A 20,106-nucleotide genomic window follows, 5' to 3' on the forward strand; every position below is an offset into this window, starting at 1 on the left:
AAGCACAGGGGGCACTGAGAGCAGGGGAAGGAGGAGGGGGGGACAAGCACAGGGGGGCACTGAGAGCAGGGGAAGGAGGAGGGGGGGACAAGCACAGGGGGCACTGAGAGCAGGGGAAGGAGGGGGGACAAGCACAGGGGGCACTGAGAGCAGGGGAAGGAGGAGGGGGGACAAGCACAGGGGGCACTGAGAGCAGGGGAAGGAGGAGGGGGGGACAAGCACAGGGGGCACTGAGAGCAGGGGAAAGAGGGGGGACAAGCACAGGGGGCACTGAGAGCAGGGGAAGGAGGAGGGGGGGACAAGCACAGGGGGCACTGAGAGCAGGGGAAGGAGGGGGGGACAAGCACAGGGGGCACTGAGAGCAGGGGAAGGAGGGGGGACAAGCACAGGGGGCACTGAGAGCAGGGGAAGGAGGAGGGGGGGGACAAGCACAGGGGGCACTGAGAGCAGGGGAAGGAGGAGGGGGGACAAGCACAGGGGGGCACTGAGAGCAGGGGAAGGAGGAGGGGGGGACAAGCACAGGGGGCACTGAGAGCAGGGGAAGGAGGGGGGGATAAGCACAGGGGGCACTGAGAGCAGGGGAAGGAGGAGGGGGGGACAAGCACAGGGGGCACTGAGAGCAGGGGACGGAGGGGGGGATAAGCACAGGGGGCACTGAGAGCAGGGGAAGGAGGAGGGGGGGACAAGCACAGGGGGCACTGAGAGCAGGGGAAGGAGGGGGGGATAAGCACAGGGGGCACTGAGAGCAGGGGAAGGAGGAGGGGGGGACAAGCACAGGGGGCACTGAGAGCAGGGGAAGGAGGGGGGGGGACAAGCACAGGGGGCACTGAGAGCAGGGGAAGGAGGGGGGGATAAGCACCATGTACAGCTGAGGGACACCTGACAGAACCCCCTCCCTGGAGCACTCACCACTGCTCTTCTCTCCCTGGTGATGCAGGTCATGTGTTCTGCCCCCTTCCTGGACCCCGGCAGCCTCCTCCTCCATCACCAGCTCACTGCCAGGTATTGATACTGTGATAATCTGGCCCTGGCAGGAGCTATGGGGGAGAGAGCGGCCTCTTGTGGCCGGAGGCAGAATGACGCCTTCGGACACAAGAGTCTTTGCAGAGCAGGAAGCCGATGTCTCCTGCTCTGCCAGTGTAAGTGAGGTTCGGGGGGCGGCGGGACACATGGGGGCTGTACCGGGACGGAGGGACATGACCCCAAAATCGGGACTGTCCCTCCGAATCCGGGACAGTTGGGAGGTATGCCATAACCATACACAGAATAAGATATGAACAAAATGTAGTTATTGCTGACACCTTACCCTTTAGGTTGTTACTGTTGGTGACTATGGAATTTTTTATTGCGTGGTTACTTAAAAACTGTCTGTAAAGTGATTTGACCAGCCGGTGCCATATTTCAGCATTAGGTTCTATCATTCAATAGAACGTCTCATAAGTGATTCTTTCTTCCGGTAAAGACCACTCTAACATGGTGCGATTAGCAGCTCGGTGTCTGAATGATACAATAGCTACTGATTAAGGGAGATAATTAGCAAGTGACAGAAATGTCATAAAATAATGCTCTCGAGATGACGGCAGACGCCTCCGAATAACATAATACCTGCTGGATCTATGTCATCTGCGCTGCTCTTCATAGGAAAACCAGTTGTTAGGATTAAAGGAATTTTTCAGCTTCATAAAAAAAACATGTGCACATTAGAGATGAGCGAGTACGCTCTATTGAGTACAGTATTCACTCGAGTGTTGGGCTACTCAGAAGTACTGGATACTTGAGCCAGTACTGCGTGCTGCTTAGGTGCTCGTTGACAAAAAGCTTGTTGAAAAGCTACTGAGCATAATGAGGGTACTATTACACGGAACGATAATCGGTTGAATCGGCCCGATTCGGCCGATTATCGCTCCATGTAATAAATACAACGATCAGCCGATGACAAGGATCATCGGCTGATCATTGATATAGGTTTGGACCTATTTTCGTTGGGCGCAGAGCGTGCACCGTTACGTTTAATAGCGGTGCGCGGCCGGCGACTGACAATATACATTACCTATCCACGTTCCAGGGCTCCTCCTGCTCATCTTCTCCCCGGGTCCTGCACGCTCTAGCTGCAGAGTGGCCTCTCAGCTGACAGGCTGCCCGGACAATCACAGGCCGCGGCGGTCCCGGCCTGTGATTGGCTGAGGGGCCTGTCAGCTGACAGGCCACTCTGAAGTTAGAGCGTGCGGGACCCGTGGAGAAGAAGACCACAGCAGCAGCCCTGGAACATGGATAGGTAAAGTATATAGTTTAAGCAAGGGCTGCAAGGACATCGGTAATGATGTCCTTGCAGCCCTTGTTTAACGATTATCGGGCCGTGTAATAGGCCCAGTAAACGAGCAATGATTCAGCAGATCGCTGCTCGTTTACAGGTATTATAGGGCCCCCATCGGCCCGTGTAATACCACTTTAAATTTCTACAGCCTTAGGCTATGTTCCCACTCTGTAAGACACTGACCGTTCAGTGACCAGGCCGGGTCACAGTATCTGAGAAGATCACTGCAGTACCGGCCGGACGATCTTCACTGCTGCTGAATTCGGATGCGGGCGCATCTGTACACGCCCGCATCCAAATTCCCGGCTGCACACAGTGGAGCGTGCGACCGCAGCCGCAATCTCCATTGTGTGCACTAACAGGTTTTCTGCAGCCGCTATTCACTTAATAGTGGTCGCAGAAAACTGACATGTCATAGTGTATACTATGTGTATACACTCCGGCTGGGATTCCTTAGAAGGCAGCACTATGTAAGTTCTGTAGTAATCAGGTTCGTTGTTACAATGGCCATGATTATTAAGAAACTTACGCAGTGGGAACATGGCTTTAAGTGTACCTGTCACAATTCGACCAGACGGTGAGATACTCCCTGGCTCTCCATGGATACGGATACACATTATTGCCTGACTGTGTCTCCGTATCCATAGAGACTTGGCCGTCCGGATTAGCAGATGACTTTGCTGCTGATCCAGAAGGGCCTACCGTCACATGTACACTTTAAACCGGAGGGGGGAAAGTATACTTACTGCTCTGGTCTTCTATTTGTCTTCACTATTGCTTCTCAGCCAATCATCAGCTGCAGCGGTGTCTCACCATGCTGAGCAGCAATAGAGAAGACAGATAGAAGATCAGTCCCCCCCCCCCAACCAATGGAGCACAGTCTGGCCTCCACGAGGTTAACTTAACCCCCTGGGAAGCAGACTGTCACTTTCACCAGGTACCCTCTGCTCTTCTGAGTGGGTGGCACTTGGTTAAGTACTTTAGGCTTCTATTTTTTTTAATCGGGCTCGTTACTCGAGTCGAGTACTCGTGGATTGAAAAACGTCAACTTGAGTAATGAGCCCTTAGGCATTTAGGTGCTCTCTCATCTCTAGTGCTTAGGGATGAGCGAGCCGGGCTGAGGTTCAGGTTCGTACAAATCTGAACCATCGGCCTTTGAATTCTACTGTCTTCCTGCTCCGTGGGGAAAGGTGGAGACAGCCCGAGTCCTGCCTGGAAAACATGAATAGAGTCTAGGTCATAGGCTGTATCCTTGTTTTCCAGCTCGGCCTGTCTCCACCTTCCCCAAAAACCAGGAAGACAGCGGGATGCGAATGCTAATGGTTCGGGTTTGTATGAACCCGATACTCGACCTGGCTCGCTTATCTCATGCTGCTCTCAAGTCTCCCTATTGTCTATTGAGACATAGCGTTCCACTAAGGGTGGCCCTAAGGTCATCGAGGTTCTGAGATACAGAGTTACCAGTCTATAGTAGTCAGGTCTAGATAAAGTGCAGTCGCTCCATGTGAGGTTCCCCAGTTTCCAGCAGCCATTCCCTATGGTGCAACCTCGATGAGCTTGAGCATGGTCCTCCATGAAGATGATACTATCCCTGAGTCATTCATTCAGAGGCACAATGACTGGATTAATGTTATTCATATACTATGGGCTTGTCACTGTACCATTCACAAAGTTTAGGGAAGTTCTGTATGGACCAGACTCACCTGCCCATACTGTAACACCACCATCACCACTGGACACACCTGCCTACACTGTAACACCACCACCACTAGACACACCTGCCCACACTGTAACACCACCACTGAACACCCCTGCCCACACTATAACACCACCACCACTGGACACACCTGCCCACAATGGAACACCACCACTGGACACACCTACCCACACTGTAACACCACCACCACTGGACACATCTGCCCACACTGTAACACCACCACCACTGGACACACCTGCCCACAATGTAACACCACCACTGGACATACCTGCCCACACTGTAACACCACCACCACTGGACACACCTGCCCACAATGTAACACCACCACTGGACACACCTGCCCACACTGTAACACCACCACCACTGGACACACCTGCCCACACTTTAACACCACCACTGGACACACCTGCCCACACTGTAACACCACCCTCACTGGACACGCCTGCCCACACTGTAACACCACCACCACTGTACACCCCTGCCCACACTGTAACACCACCACCACCACTGGATACACCTGCCCACACTGTGACACCACCACCACTAGACACAACTGCCCACACTGTAACACCACCACCACCACTGGATACACCTGCCCACACTGTGACACCACCACCACTAGACACAACTGCCCACACTGTAACACCACCACCACTAGACACAACTGCCCACACTTTAACACCACCACCACTGGACACACCTGCCCACACTGTAACACCACCACCACTGGACACACCTGCCCACACTGTAACACCACCACCACTGGACACACCTGCCCACACTGTAACACCACCACTAGACACACCTGCCCACACTGTAACACCACCACCACTAGACACACCTGCCCACACTGTAACACCACAACCACTAGACACACCTGCCCACAATGTAACACCACCACCACCACTACCAAATAAGCTTCTTGTTAGGGAACAGCAAGTTGTTCCTGAAATTTCACCCACAAAATATCTCTACCTTTTTGTGAGTAGGGAATGTTTCTGGGTAACAGCTAATACTTTTACAATTGCAACTTCCAAAGGGATTATTACCCAGCTCCCTAGATATGCAGTAATATATTTGCTGGAGCTATAGTATATGCCTACGTAAGTGGGTAGTTTTTATTTTAGTGCTCGTTGCTGCCACCTCTGTCCATGTCAGGAACTGTCCAGAGCAGGAGAGGTTTTCTATGAGGATTTGCTACTACTCTGAACAGTTCCTGACATGGACAGAGGTGGCAGCAGAGAGCACTGTGTCAGAATCAGCAACCAGCAAAGCTACCAAGCTTTGGAAAATAACCACTTCTGAATATTTGCCCAATTCTGAAACACAATGGATAATATATTATTTGCAGTTTGGTTTCTGACCTCTCTACATGTTTTCGGTTCATCTCTATGCAAGCGTTCTCTGTGTTTAATGCTAATGAATCTTTTCTGGGCTATAATGCAATCAATGTATATGAAATCTGTAAATATAAATATGAATGATGCCGGGGTCTATGGAATACAGCTCTCAGAGAGACGACGCTTTGAAATAGATTTCAGGCAATTAGAGGTGAATAGAGAGTGAATCATAAGCGGCACACAACAGTCGCCCGGGTTCAGGGGGAGATCTACTAATTGATGGAAGGTTGAAAGCCCCAGTGTTTTGCTTAAAGGTTAGAGTCATGTACAGACGATGTTGCCTGGCGTGGGTTCTCATAAACTTTCTAGCATCTCACCCACCATTGCTGCCTGCTTAAGCTTCGTCGTGACTACAGAGCGAGATCTCCAGGATGCAGAACACTACATGGGGAATCAGAAGTGCCAGCGGATGCATGTGCATGGCTTAGTACAGCATGAATAATAAATCTGTAAGCTTCTTCAGTGATGTCCATAGATTCCGTCTCTGTACTTGAAGTTGGATATGCTGACTGTGGTTTTCTCCGTGAAAGTGCTTCATTGCCATTACTTTCTGAATACGCTTGTGATATTAACTCGATTGATGTCGAATCTTTTCCATTGCTGTTAATTGTCATTTGACCGGTGTCTGATATTCATTCTAATCGCTCTCATTTTATACACTCCGTCCTCAAACTGAAAAAAAAATCCAGTGTAATGTGACTTTATCAACAGCCCCAGTGAGTACTATGCAATGTAAGATTTATATTGTGTACAAATGTTACTTTCATGTCATGTTAGGTTGGGTTCACACTACGTTTTTGAAAAACAAACAAACAAACAAAAAAAAACGTGCATCATTGTGTGCATCTGTTTTGATTCATTTTTCCATTGATAATTCCATTTATACCGTATTTTCCGGCGTATAAGGTGACTGGGCATATAAGACGACCCCTGACTTTTAAGCAGATTGGCAGGGGTTCGCCTTGTACGCCAGAAAATGTTAACCCCTGCCTGACCGCAGCCCTGCTGCAGTCAGGCAGGGGTTAACTGCAGCTAAAGTAAAAAAAACAAAAAAACCCCTTTAACTCACCTGGCCTCCGCCCGCCTCCCGTACCGTTCCCAGCGCAGGCAGTGTGACGTACACTACCGGAGACAGAGATCGCCGAACCTCTCCCGGGCAGCTTTGGGGGAATGAGAGAGGCTTCAGGAACTTCCAGCACCTCTCGTCACACTGCCTGCGCCCGGAATGGTACGGGAGGCGCGCGGAGGCCGGAAACGGGCCCTAGGTGAATTAAAGGTTTGTCTTTTTATAGTGGGGCGACCATACCCGGCGTATAAGACGACCCCTGACTCTAACCCTGATTTTTCGGGTTAAAAAGTCGTCTTATATGCTGGAAAATACGGATTTATTTTATTATAATTTTATTTTAACGTACACAAAAAAGTAGTCAACCACATTTTGGTATAACACTATGTTTTTTTCCCCATCAGTTTTATTTCAGACGTTTTTGCAAAAAAAAGGATGAAAAACTGATGGAAAAACGGATGCATTTGTGTGCATCCGTTTGTATGCATTTTTGCATTGACTTCCATTATAAAAAACAGGATCAAAATGCATCTGTTTTTTCAACAAACACAAAAATAAGGTCAGCTATGGTTTTGTGTATGTTATAAAACCGGATGCGTTTTGATCCGTTTTTTTATAAGGGAAGTCAGTGGGAAAACGGATCATACGGATCAACGGATCAGATGTACGCAAATGCATCCATTTTCCATCTGTTTTCAACGTACGAAAACTGATAAAGAAAACGTAGTGTGAATCCAGCTTAGTTAAAAAAAGGATGCATTTTGATCCGTTTTTCCATTGACTCCCATTATGAAAAGAAAACGGATGCATACAAATGCATGTTTTTCCATCTATTTTTTCATCCGTCTTTTGCAAAAAAAAACGATGAAAAAAAAAAAACGGATTGCAAAAGTGTAATGTGAACCCATTATTATGCAGTGATTTATATGCACAGTTTTTCTGTTGTTATGGCTATGTTCCCACTATGTACTGCTACTTAAAGATAAAAAAAAAACTACAATGTTAGGTTATCTTCCCACTTAGGGACCATAGCAGGGAAAAACGGCCATCTTGTTACAACCACGACTGCAAATAATGATCATTATTAGCGACTATATTACGAGATGGCCGCCTTTCCTCACTATGGTCTCGAAGTGGGAAAATAACCAAATATCGTAGTTTGTTTATCTTTATGTAGCTCTACATATACAGTATACAATATACTACATATACAGTACTACAGCGATTTACAGAGCACTTTTTATTGGATGGCCGTCATTTAATGACAAATATTATTCAATAACGGCCATTGTTTCTAAAATAATAACCATTATTTGTTGTTAAATGCCGTCCAATAAAAGCAGGTGTCATTACAAGGGACTCATCTATATGAGGCCATGTTCACACTATGTAAAAACAACGGCCGTTGTTGTGCAAACAAGGCTGTTATTTTTGTTGTTATGAAATACGGCCATTGTTTCTACATAGTGTGAACATAGCCTCATGAAAGAGTAATTCATTATACCAATATATATATATTTTTTTGCTTAAATGGGTGACACCCACCAAAATCTTCACCTACCTGTTATAAAACAGAAGGAATAATATATTATATTAAATGCACTTAAATAATAAGAGTTCCTGTGTTTAGATATGTTTGTGATTTTTTGGAACAATATTTTATTACATAGAGCGAAAAGAACACACGACTGTTAAGGAACTTGTACTTGTGCTGATTAACTTTGCATTAGTTTGCAGCATCCTTTATGGCAGCGCACTGCATAGCATTTTTGACAGTTTGACAATAAAAGGGGGAACCCCTGCGATTTTTTTTTTTCTCTTTCAAATCAACTGGTGTCAGAAAGTTATATAGATTTTTAATTTAAAAATCTCCAGTACTTATCAGCTGCTTTATGTCCTGCAGGAAGTGGTGTATTCTTTCCAGGCTGACACAGTGCTCTCTGTTGCCACCTCTGTCCATGTCAGGTACTGTCCAGAGCAGGAGAGGTTTTCTATAGGGATTTGCTAGTGGACAGTTCCTGACATGGACAGAGGTGACAGCAGAGAGCACTGTGTCAGACTGGAAAGAAAATACTTCTGAGATTTTTGAATAGAAGTAAATACAAAGCTGTATAAATGTCTGACACCAGTGGATTTAAAAGAAACATTTTTCCCAGAGTTCTTCTTTAAACAGGTATTGCAGCCATAAAAAGTTATTACAAATTAATGCTTAAAAGGTAATGTTCACATAGGATCCCAACTACGTGACGGCAGCAAGGTAAGATTTAAAGAGGACCTATCAGCGGGTTTTATATACTAAATTAATATACAGTAATGGCAATATACTGTGTGTTAACCAGATTCCGGACATACCTTTTATTTTATATATTTGCCCCCACTGGCGATGAGATGCAAGGCTTTTTTTTATTTGCAGATGCCAGGGGGGCATTCCATTATAGTACTGCCCCTCCACTCTTCAAAAACGTCTGGATCCTCTCCTTGCTGCTTGATTGACAGCCACAAAGCATTGGATGCAGCTCTAGGGAGTCCAGGAAAACATGGATACAGCCATAGGTCATAGGATGTATCTATGTTTTCCAGGACTCCCTAGGGCTGTATCCACCTCCTGCAGCCACTGCTGATCAAATGCTGCGAGTGTGAGTATACTCAGGATTCACTCATCTCTATCATGGTATTAGTTTAGTATATTGCAATCTAAAGCCATGTTCACACCACATATAACATCGCCCGTTGTGTAACCCGGCGGGGTCACAGAATGGCTGGTGTTACTGAAGATCATCCCAGCCGGTACTTCTGCTGATTTTGAATGTGGGCACATCAGTGTGCGCTTGCATCCAAATTCCCTGCTGCTCTTAATGGAGGGTGCGGCCGTCAGAATTGAACTGACGTGTTCGTTTTTTGCGGGGCTGCTAGCGATCATTCTCATACAACGTGTGTGTTGTATAAATCACGGCCGTTGTTGCAAATTGCAGCAACGGTCGTGATTTCTACAACACATACTTTGTGTGAACATGGCCTGAAAGTGTCTGGACCTCCACTGATCTAACATTTATCAGCCATGCAATAAGTAGATGGTACAATGTCTTTGGCTGCAATACCCCTTTAAGTTTATTATATAAATCCAGTTAGTTCTACCTAGGATCTATGACAAAGGAAAGCAACTCCATGCTTCAAAAACTCTTCTCTATAAAGATATTTTATGAATCATGCTAAACAAAGGTTTGAATTGCAAAGTCCATCTTGCAGACATCTTTGTTGTCTTATTTAAACAAACAGATTTCCTGCTTTTACATATTAATTCACTGGTGTACGTGTTTGAAGTTTTCAGTTTGTGGAATAAGTGGAGAAATTCATTTTTGACTGGATTTAGCTTTACTAGATAAGTCGTCCAAACAGTGGAAACTCTAGTTTAATGTTTCCAAATGTAAAATAATGCACTTGGGGAGGAGGAATCCTCTATCCGAGTATCATATCATCATTTCTGTGTTGGCAAAGACTTCAGAAGAGAAGGATTTAGGGGTAGGGATTTCTGACCGGTAAACCAGGTGGTAGGGAAAGCAAATTGTATGCTGGGCTGTATAGCTAGAGGTATAACCAGTAGGAAGAGGGAGATTGTGATCCCACTGTATAGAGCTCACATGGTGACATCACATCTGTGTCAAGTTCTGGAGACCTCACCTACAGAAAGATATTGATAAAATAGAACGAGTCCAAAGACGGCTACAAAAATGGTGGAGGGTGTGAGGTTTAAAAAATCTTGGGTAAGACTTTGAATTTGAATGCTTAATGTTTGGAGGGAATAACGAAAGGGGGGACGTGATTGAAACCTTTAAGTATGTTACAGGACTAAATAAGGTTTAGGAGGGAAGTGTTTTTAGAAAAAAAAATTAACTCAAGAACAAGAGGACACAGTGAGAGGTTAGTTGGGGGAAAGATCAGAAGCAACATGAGAAAATATTACTTTACTGAAAGTTGTAGATGCTTGGAACAAACTTCCAGCAGAGGTGGTTGGTAAATCTACAATAACTGAATGTAAACCTGCCTGGTCTATACATTTATCTATGCTAGGATAATAAGAGAGGAAATACTAAAAGGGACGACTAGATGGACCAGGGGGGCTTTTTCTGTCAAAAATCTTCTATGTTTCTACTGAAGTCTTCAAAGTAACATTGCAGTGGTGACAATAACCAGTATTCATGATGCTCCCTATCCTAGACTATCCTATCCATTATCCAGACAACTGGACAGTATGTGCTGTTACTGCGCATGATCATTGTATGATACCTTTCACTGGTTGGCATGGAAGGGGACAGGTGCTCTACATTTGTTTCTAAGTACCAGTTTGAGTACAGATTTATCAAGGTCATCACACAATGATGTCATTATTCTGAGATTATGTAAGTAATTTCCCTCTAGAAGATTTGGACAAGCTGAATTACTCTGTCCAGTTAGGTACTCTATCATCAGATTGCCAAATGGCTTCCCACATCACTTGATTAAAAACTTGCATTTACCCTTCAAAGCTATAAGCATTACTGACTTAGCATAATAATAAGGAACACATGAGCAATGACAAGCTGCCAGTAGATAAGAGCACCTAATGTATAAATGATCCAGTATCACACCTCTGTGAGTGGTAAAAAGTATGCAGACTTGATCCCCTGGTGCAGTAACAACTGCATTTAAAGGGAATCTAAGCTCCCAGGCCCTACCTAAGGTGCTGACAGTGTGCTATAGCTGGCTGTCCCCTAGTTAGCATGGTGTCTTTTGGTAATTTGACTGTGAAGTGGATTGTGCATAATCTGAGGTCTCCTACTGTAATGAAGAGTCAAAGAAGAGTTGTTTGTGCCACACTCTGGCCACCTCTTCACTCTTTCCTCCTCCCTCTTCTTTATGAATAATCAAAGCTGCCCAGCCACCTACTCGCTCAGCTATCAGCCAGTGTCTCTGATTGCAGATCAGTCCTCTGTAGGCAGGTTATGTCTTTTGTGGTGTAGGGGTAACTAACCTGTCTAGAGACCTGCCAGCAGTTTATTCACTGGTTCAAATCCCTGTAAAAATTTTGTGGATGGCCACAATTTAATGGCAAATAATTGCCATTATTTTGAAACAACTGCTATTGGTTTGAAATAATGCCTGTTACTTGCCATTAAATGATGTCCATTCACTCAATTTCAACAGTGTGTCAACATTGTGACAATTTTAGTGTTTTTAATCCACTCCTGGTTTTGTTTGCAAAATACTGAGCAAAAATACTGTGTGTGAACATAGCCTTAAAAATGATACAATAATGATAAAAAAATAAAGACCTATATTTCATTTCCATCAGGAGATTTCAACCAAAGAATGAACTGCTGCCAGGCCTCTAGACAGGTAAATTAGCCCTAGACCACAGCTCCAACACATTTGGGCTCAGAGGTTTAACTATATCTGAGGGATTCCTTTAGACATAACCTGCCTACAGAGGACTGATCTGCAATCAGAGACACTGGCTGACAGCTGAGTGAGCAGAAGGCCGGGCAGCATTGATTATTCATAAAGAGGACGGAGTCAGAAGGAGTGCTGAGGCAGTCAGAGTGCGGCACAAACAACTCCTGTTTCACACTTCATTACAGTAGGATTGTACATAATCCGCTGCATGCACACATTACAAAAAGGCACCATACTTACTAGGAGACTGCCAGCTACAGCACACTGTCACCACCTCAGGTAGGGCCCGGGAGCTTATAGAGTCCCTTTAAATTATTTTGATAATTATTAATAAGTAGAGATAAGTGCAACTAGAGCATGCTTGATTGTTCTGCACTTGAATAAACCGGTGGCTGAAGAAGATTGATGCAGCCCTAGGGATTCTGGGAAAATATGGATAGAGTCATAGGCTGTAGTCATGTTTCCCAGACTCCCTATGTCTGCATCCAACTTCTTCAGCCACCGGTAATTAAATGCTGAATGATCAGACTGGAGGACGGTGGAGGTGCTGTCAACTAATCTCTGTGTAAAACGCCCACAGGAGCTGGGTGGAGTGCACGGCTAAAAGGAGGTAGTCACCCCACCACACACACATGTGACACAAAAAGCAAACAAATAGCCAGCACTCCACTCACACTTGTTCACACTGTACATTTTGCACACTGCCATGGCTAACAAACAGACAAAAATACTGCAAGTGTCAGGACCTGTTCTAAATTTTTTTTTTTAATAAAAAATGAGGTTCTCAGCAAACCATATGATCAAACAGAATGTACCAACTCACCACGTTAAGGTGACCCAACAAAGAGTGTTTTTGTCTTATTGTATGCCATGGTAGTGTGCAAACTGCTTGGTGTGAACAAGTGCGAGGGGGGTGCTGGCCATTCATTTGCTTTTTGTGTCACATGTGTGTGTGTGGGGGGGTGGCTACCTCCTTTTAGCCGTGCACTCCACCCAGCTCCTGTGGATGTTTTACACAGAGATTAGTTGATCCTGTTTGCCCAGTTTTGTAGACATATAGAACGAGAGAGGCAGTTTGCTAAGTATATCAAATGGTTTGCTAAGAACCTCATTTTTGTATATATAAATATATTTATTATATTATTTATCATATTTATTAAAAAAATTCTAGAACAGGTTTTTATCGTGTATACGCTCGGGGAGTATATATGGTGAGTCCGGACACTTGCAGTTTGCTGCAGCAATTTGCTATTTTCATCTCTATTGATTAGTCCTGCACATCGTCTCAGAGGAATTTTAGTCCATTCTTCAATACAGAACAGCAACTGTGTTTATGTTGTTGGGTTTGCTCACATAATATGCTCACTTCAGGTCCTTCCACAAAATTTCTTTTAGATTAAGGTCAGAACTTCGGCTTGGCCGTTGCAAAACGTTAACTTTATTCTTATTGACCAATTCTTAAGTACACCAAATTGTGCTTAAAGGTGATATCTGGAGAGTCGGTAAGGTCCTACCCTTTCTGTTCTCTGGCACCGCACTTCCTCCCTGGTAATAACTTCCACAGGTGAAAGGGGGGCGAAATAACACCTCCACGCATAGTCCAATAGATGTCGCAGTGATGCCGGTAACATTGGGCAGCTATTGGTCACTCACCGCAACATGCTCCCACCTCTCTCTCTTCTGGGGAAGTTATCAGCATGGACAGGCAGAGGGAAAAAGTGGAGTGCCGGAGAGCAGAAGAGGTAGGACCTTTCCTGCTTTCTGGATTTGCCCTTTAAAGGGGTTGTCTGGGCAAAATAAATAAAGATCTGCTGTCACTATAAATTCTTCACTATGGGTAGTTTAATCCAGAATGTAATTTTTTTTTTTTTTTTCAGGAAAATAGTTTCTATTGTGCTAAAGAGTTCATATTTAAAGCACCTATGCAAATTTGGCATCTCTGTAATCATAGCGATCCAGAGAATACATTTATTATGTTATGTTTACCACATGCTGAATAGTGTAAGTTTCATATAAAAAACTGAAAAAAGAATAAAATTTTCTATTTTTCTATTATGCCCCCCAAAAAAGATGAATAATCTTCCTATGGCTACGTTGGCAAAAATAAAAAAAATTGTATGACTCTTGGTGGGCGTCGATGAAAAACTAAGAAAATTGCCTGGTCAATAAAGCGACTCTGTACCCACAATCTGTCCCCCCCAAACCACTTGTACCTTCAGATAGCTGCTTTTAATCCAAGATCTGTCCTGGCGTCTGTTCGGCAGGGGATGCAGTTATAGTGATAAAAACAACTTTTAATCCGGCAGCGCTGTGTCTAACGGCCGGGGCTTACATTTGTATATGCATTAGGCTGGCACACCCTCTCTGTCCTTCCTCCCCACCCTCCTCATCATTAGGAATGCTCCAGGCAGATTGCTTCCTATTCCCCACCTGTGTGTAAATTGAACATGGACTGGATTGTTAATATACCTGTGCAAAGCTCAAACAGCAGTAAATGTTCCTGGATCATTCCTAATGATGAGGAGGGTGGGGAGGAAGGACATAGAGGTTGTGCCAGCCTAATGCATAGACAAATGTAAGCCCCGGCCGTTAGACACAGCGCTGCTGGATTAAAAGTTGTTTTTATGACAATAACTGCATCCCCTGCCGAACTGACCCCAGGACAGATCTTGGATTAAAAGCAGCTATCTGACTGTACAAGTGGTTTGGGGGGGTCAGATTGTGGGTACGGAGTCGCTTTAAGGACAGGTTTCCCACATTCCCCTGGACAGAGCTACACAGCCGCCGTGGTGTTACTGGCGTGTGTGCAAGCAAAGAAGGCTTTGACTGCCACCTCTACAGATTGTGGGTACGGAGTCGCTTTAAGGGCCAAAATAGGCTGTCACTAAGGGGTTAAATTGAACATTTAATCAAAGGCTATGTTCCCACACAGTATTTTGGTCCAGCCAATGACACACTGCTGAAGTTGAGCGGATGACCGCCATTTAATGACAAATAACGTCCGTTTTAAAACAATGGCCACATAGTGAACGGTTTCACTGCTGGCTTTTTTTTAAATAATTTTTTATATTTCAAAAAAAAAATAAATAAAAGGTAATCAAAATTTTCACCTATTTGATACCAGTAAAAACTAAAGATCATGGTGCAAAAAGGAACACCCCGACCAGCCCCGAAGGTGTAAAAATAAAAGCGTTATGGCTCTTAAAGAGCGAGGAGGAGAACACTGCTTCATTGTGACCTGGACCTCAGTGCATCAATGACCTTTGGTCATGAAAGGGTTAATCTGTCAACCCTATAGATCCAGCGGTCACAATTGAAAAGACAATTATTTGCTAATTATCTGCTAATCTGACAAGGTAATTATCCGCTAATCCTAAGGGTTCACATACTTTTACTACTCACAGATATGGGCTATGCTCACACAAGGTCTTTTTGTGGCCACTTCTATGTCGTCTTATTGGACAGCCCTCATTTTGGTGCCAAAACGCGCCAATTTCCATAAAACCGGTGCGTTTTGGCGCCAAAAAGATGTCCGCAAAACGGCCGAAAAAAGACGTTGAGCGAGCATAGCCATGTGATGTTGGTTCATTTTCTTCAATATATAAATAACCAAGTCCAATATGTTAAATAATATATTTTTTGGAATCAAATTGATGCAGAAATATAGAAAATTTTGACATGTCAATCGTCTCTAGCAGTAGAGGTGATCACAAGCATACGTTGAGAATATTTCTGTAATGATCAGGGAGACATGCTGTACGTGCATCTACACTGATCTCTGCTGCTCCGTACTATACACTTATATATGTGATTGAAGTGACAGCTTACAAAATCCCGCTCTTTTACGTTCCGGCTCGGCTGTTAAACTGCTGTCTATCATAGCGCTCTGACATTTTGAAGAAATATTGTAAGTGATTGCCTGTGTTAAATGTGTTTTCCGGTGAGCAGACAAATAAGCGAACACTGGCTTAGTGGTATTCCCGCAATGTTAGTCTTCCACTTCTTTGCATCCCATAACTCGGATTTCTTTTTTTTTGTTTATTGATGTGTTTTAAATGTATAAATAGGTTGAGTGTTCTCAGAGCAGTAAAAACGCCCATGTATTGCTTGGCAAAGGACCTTAAAGTGGTTGTTACCACATATGTGTTGGCTAAACAGAGAAGTTTTGATTGCGTTGGGTGCCATCTGCTCACTATTGTTGATTGGGGCACCAAGCCCGTAACCATCTCCGACTATACTGTTTGTGCCATTAAACCTGCTCTAAAGATATTTGGAAACGAAAGGGCATATCATGTAGTATAAAGCATAGCCGGGATTCTACGGACCACAATCGGTAATAGAGAGAGTAAACTTCAGCTTGTTCTTTGCCCAACCCTTTCCTTCTTAGGTAAAGCCATTGTTAAAGGGGTGTTACTCTCATTTTAAGTGCATTTATTTATACATTTTATAAATTTATAAATTTTCCAATAAACAAATAAACAAATCCTTTGGATCAGTGCACTTGAACCCCCGTAGAATGGTATAGACTAGTCCTCCAACCATTAGTCTAGTAATCATTTGTTAGTAGTTAAAGGGATACTCTTTTTTTTCTTTTTCAAATCAACTGGTGTCAGAAAGTTATATTCATTTGTAAATTACTTCTATTTAAAAACTGAAGTCTTCCAGTACTTATCAGCAGATGTATGTCCTGCAGGAAGTGGTGTATTCTTTCCAGTCGAACACAGTACTCTCTGCTGCCACCTCTGGCCATGTCAGGAACTGTCCAGAGGTATTCTATCGTCTATCTGTCTAGAGCTCCTGCTCTGGACAGTTCCTGAAATAAATAGAGGAGGCAGCAGAGAGCACTGTGTCAGACTGGAAAGAATACACCACTTCCTGCAGGACATACAGCAGTTGAAATGTACTTGAAGACTCAAGTTTTAAATAGATGTAATTTACAAATTCTGATTCCAGTTGATTTGAAAAAATATATTTTTTTTTAATTACCCCTTTAAGTTTTAGATCATCGACCCAAAAATAAACTACTCTGACTTTGCTTTTAAACACAGAGCTGTGGCATTTACCTGCAGCCTCCACTAGGAGGAGCTCAATGCATAGAGATTTTTTTTTAAAAAATTCTGGTAGCTGAATAAACTGAATTAATATTGATTACTGTCGAATAGTTTTTGGGACTTGGAGCTTTCTAATGTATATAGGCCAGGTTGTCATAGTTGTGAAGTTGTACCAAGTGCAAGAAGTATTTAAGACCAATGATTAAATTAGCTCTAATTCAGAAGGAAGAAGACTTATAGTGCAACTAGTGCCTAGGGGGGACGAGTGAGTCTCCGTGGGCCCCCAACCGATTATGTTACCCATAGGGAACCTCAGCAGATGAGAAATCAATTCTTTCCGAATAATAAAGGGTATTTTCTACCACATTATTCATAGTGAACAGGGACTGAGAACAATGGAAAAGACTTTCTGCATCTCACATATATATAACCATGTAAAAATTAAAGGGGTTATCCAGCATTGCAAAAACATAGCTGCCTTTTTCCAGAAACAGCGCCACTCTCCTCCAAAGCTTAGATGTAGTAGTGCAGCTCAGTTCCTCTAAAAAAGAAAGAAACCAAGTTGTAATATCACACACAACATAGAGGAAGCTATGGCACTGTTTTTGTTTTCTAATTAGCCATCCATCCATTCTTCTATCTCTTTATCTCATATCTATTTGGCCAATATCTATTGGGCAGCATGAGGACTACACCATAGCTGATGGTCAATGACCAAATTAGCAACACCCAAAGAGGATACCCGCAGTACCAATAGAGTAAATGTATAGTACAAATGCTGGGTACTAACAATAAATAGTCCCATGGAGTACAAAGCAACTATACTAAATAACCTATATACAAAAAAGCCAAAGTACTGCCACATAACTGAATGGAATAATTACTTTATTAATCAATAGAAACAATACATGACAATACATTAAAAATGTAGGAGAAATCAGCCCCAATAATCATGGTGTACAGGGTATATGAGAGCAGCCAATTTATTCCTCCATGTAGTATTTAGACCCAATTTTAGCCCTCATTTAGTTCGCCGGGTCTCTCTATGCTCTCATTATAGTAAAAAGGCCACTGTTTATACCCTAACATAGTAAATTATCCCCCTTGTTCCTCCATTTAGAAGATAGACCCTCCGTGTGCACCCCCATATAGTAGTGAGGTCCCTCTGTACCTTCATATTGAAATTCAGCTTCTCTGTGCATCCATATGGTAGTTAGGCCTTCTGTGCCCCAATATAGTAATTACTTTCCTCTGTTTCCATGTAGTAGTAGTTAGGGCCCTCTGTGCCCTCATATAGAAGTTAGACTCCCATCTGTGCATCTATCTAGTATTTAGACCTCTCTGTGCAGGCAATTCCATCCCCCCTCCCCCCAAAAGGTAGTATCCTCCATGTAGGCATCCCCTCCAGCACCATCTCATGTAGGTAATCCCCCTGGTATGTATTCCCCATCCAGCCACCCACTTCCCCGGCTGTAAAAAAAAAAAAAAAAAAAAAAAGCCATACTTACCTGCTGTGTGGTTGCAGTACTGTAGTCTTCTTGTGTCAACTCGCTCCCTGCTCTGCGAGCGCATGAGTGAGATCACTCATGTCCCACAGCTCTAAGGGAGGGAATGGCCTCTTGTGGCCACAACAGTGATTGGCAGGGTGGAAAGCTAATGCTCTCTTCGCCTTATCAATCACCCTGCTGCATTCAACTGTATGTTCTCCTCATATACAAGCGCATACAGTTAAATGGTCAGACACAATATTCAGTAGCCGTGTGGGCCCCCCAGGAGCACTGGTTGCTGGCCAGGGGCCACCTACAGCCAATAGACATTTGTTAAGTCTGTCTGCAAAAGCAATAGCTTTTGCGAACAGCATTAACTGGTGAAATCTTCAGTGGGCCCCCTGCCTGTTTGGGCCCGGGAGCGGCTGCCCCCTCTGCCCCCACCAAATTACGCTACTGAGTGTTAAATATAAGAGGTAGGCTGTTATCTGCAATTTAGTTTCTCACCATTAAAGTGCCTTGAAACAGGATTAGAGATTAAAGGGGAACTATTAGCAGGTTAGACAAACCTAACCTGCTGATAGCCCTCTATAGCACCGGGAACGCTGAGGTCCTGCACTGTTAGTCGGGGTAAACTCTGCTCCGGAGCACCCTTAGGAGCACTGCCGCATCATCCGGCCCATCCCTTCTAATAATAATCAATGGAGGAGGCAGGCAGTGCTCCTAAGGGTGCTTAAGAGCGGAGTTTACCCCAACTAACAGCGAGTGAGAGGTGCCGAGGAGGAAGGTAAGACACAAACCTAGCTCCTCCGCGTCCCCGACACTGTACGGGTCTAGATTTGTCTAACCTGCTGATATTTCCCCTTTAAAGCAAATCTGAATGCCCTTGCCAACCACCAATACCGTCGCCACGATCAGTCCATGTGCGGTCAGGTCCTGTTGCTGTCCATTTCATAAAAATTATCTTTTATTCCAAAGGAGCAGTGTCAATTAGACGGGGCCTATATGATCTATCCCCTAGGCCTGCAGCGCCTCTTTCTTCTTGCTGCATACCCTACCTGCCACAGGGGCATAGCTAATAAAAAGAAGAAGGGCAAGCAGCAAGAAAAGGGAGGCTTTATATAGGTTTTCTATAACTCCCTAGGGCAGCATCCAACTTCTTCAGCCGCGGGATGATCGGGTTTCGGAGAACGTTGCCCAACCTGTCCATGACTGGCTTTATCTGCAACATTGTAGCTTCTTTGTAATGTTGGGAGGGTTAATCACAGTGAGTTCATCAGCATCTTGACCTCAGATTAACCCTTCCAGCATTACAAAGAAGCAACAAAGTTGCAGATAAAGTCTGCCAGGGACTTGGTTGCATCAGCTGTCTCAGAAGGGATCGGGGAGGAGGGGGAGACAAAGAGAAAGGCGCACACACAGATTTTAGATTTTTCAGCAGAAAGCAGCAGCTCAGAACTGGGGGAAGAAGACTGAATAGAATAGATAATAATAAGTATGGATTGAATTGTTAGTCTCACAATGGGCAGCAACCTATGAAAAGTTTTGTTTGAGTGGAATACCTCTTTAAATTTTGGTAAGATGCATAATTGGAGATTGAATCTTGTATACCACTGATATGAAATATCTTGGCTATCTTCT

The 20,106-nt window shown here is 44.2% G+C and overlaps 1 protein-coding gene across 3 annotated transcripts in view; it reads left to right on the top strand.

Annotated features, from left to right (window-relative positions):
- The window catches only part of DLGAP3 (DLG associated protein 3), a 305,405-nt gene that overhangs the window by 164,709 nt on the left and 120,590 nt on the right, over window positions 1-20,106 (top strand). The window lies entirely within an intron of this gene.

This window comes from Dendropsophus ebraccatus, chromosome 5 (assembly GCF_027789765.1).
Source record: "Dendropsophus ebraccatus isolate aDenEbr1 chromosome 5, aDenEbr1.pat, whole genome shotgun sequence".
NCBI classification, from domain to species: Eukaryota; Metazoa; Chordata; class Amphibia; order Anura; family Hylidae; genus Dendropsophus; species Dendropsophus ebraccatus.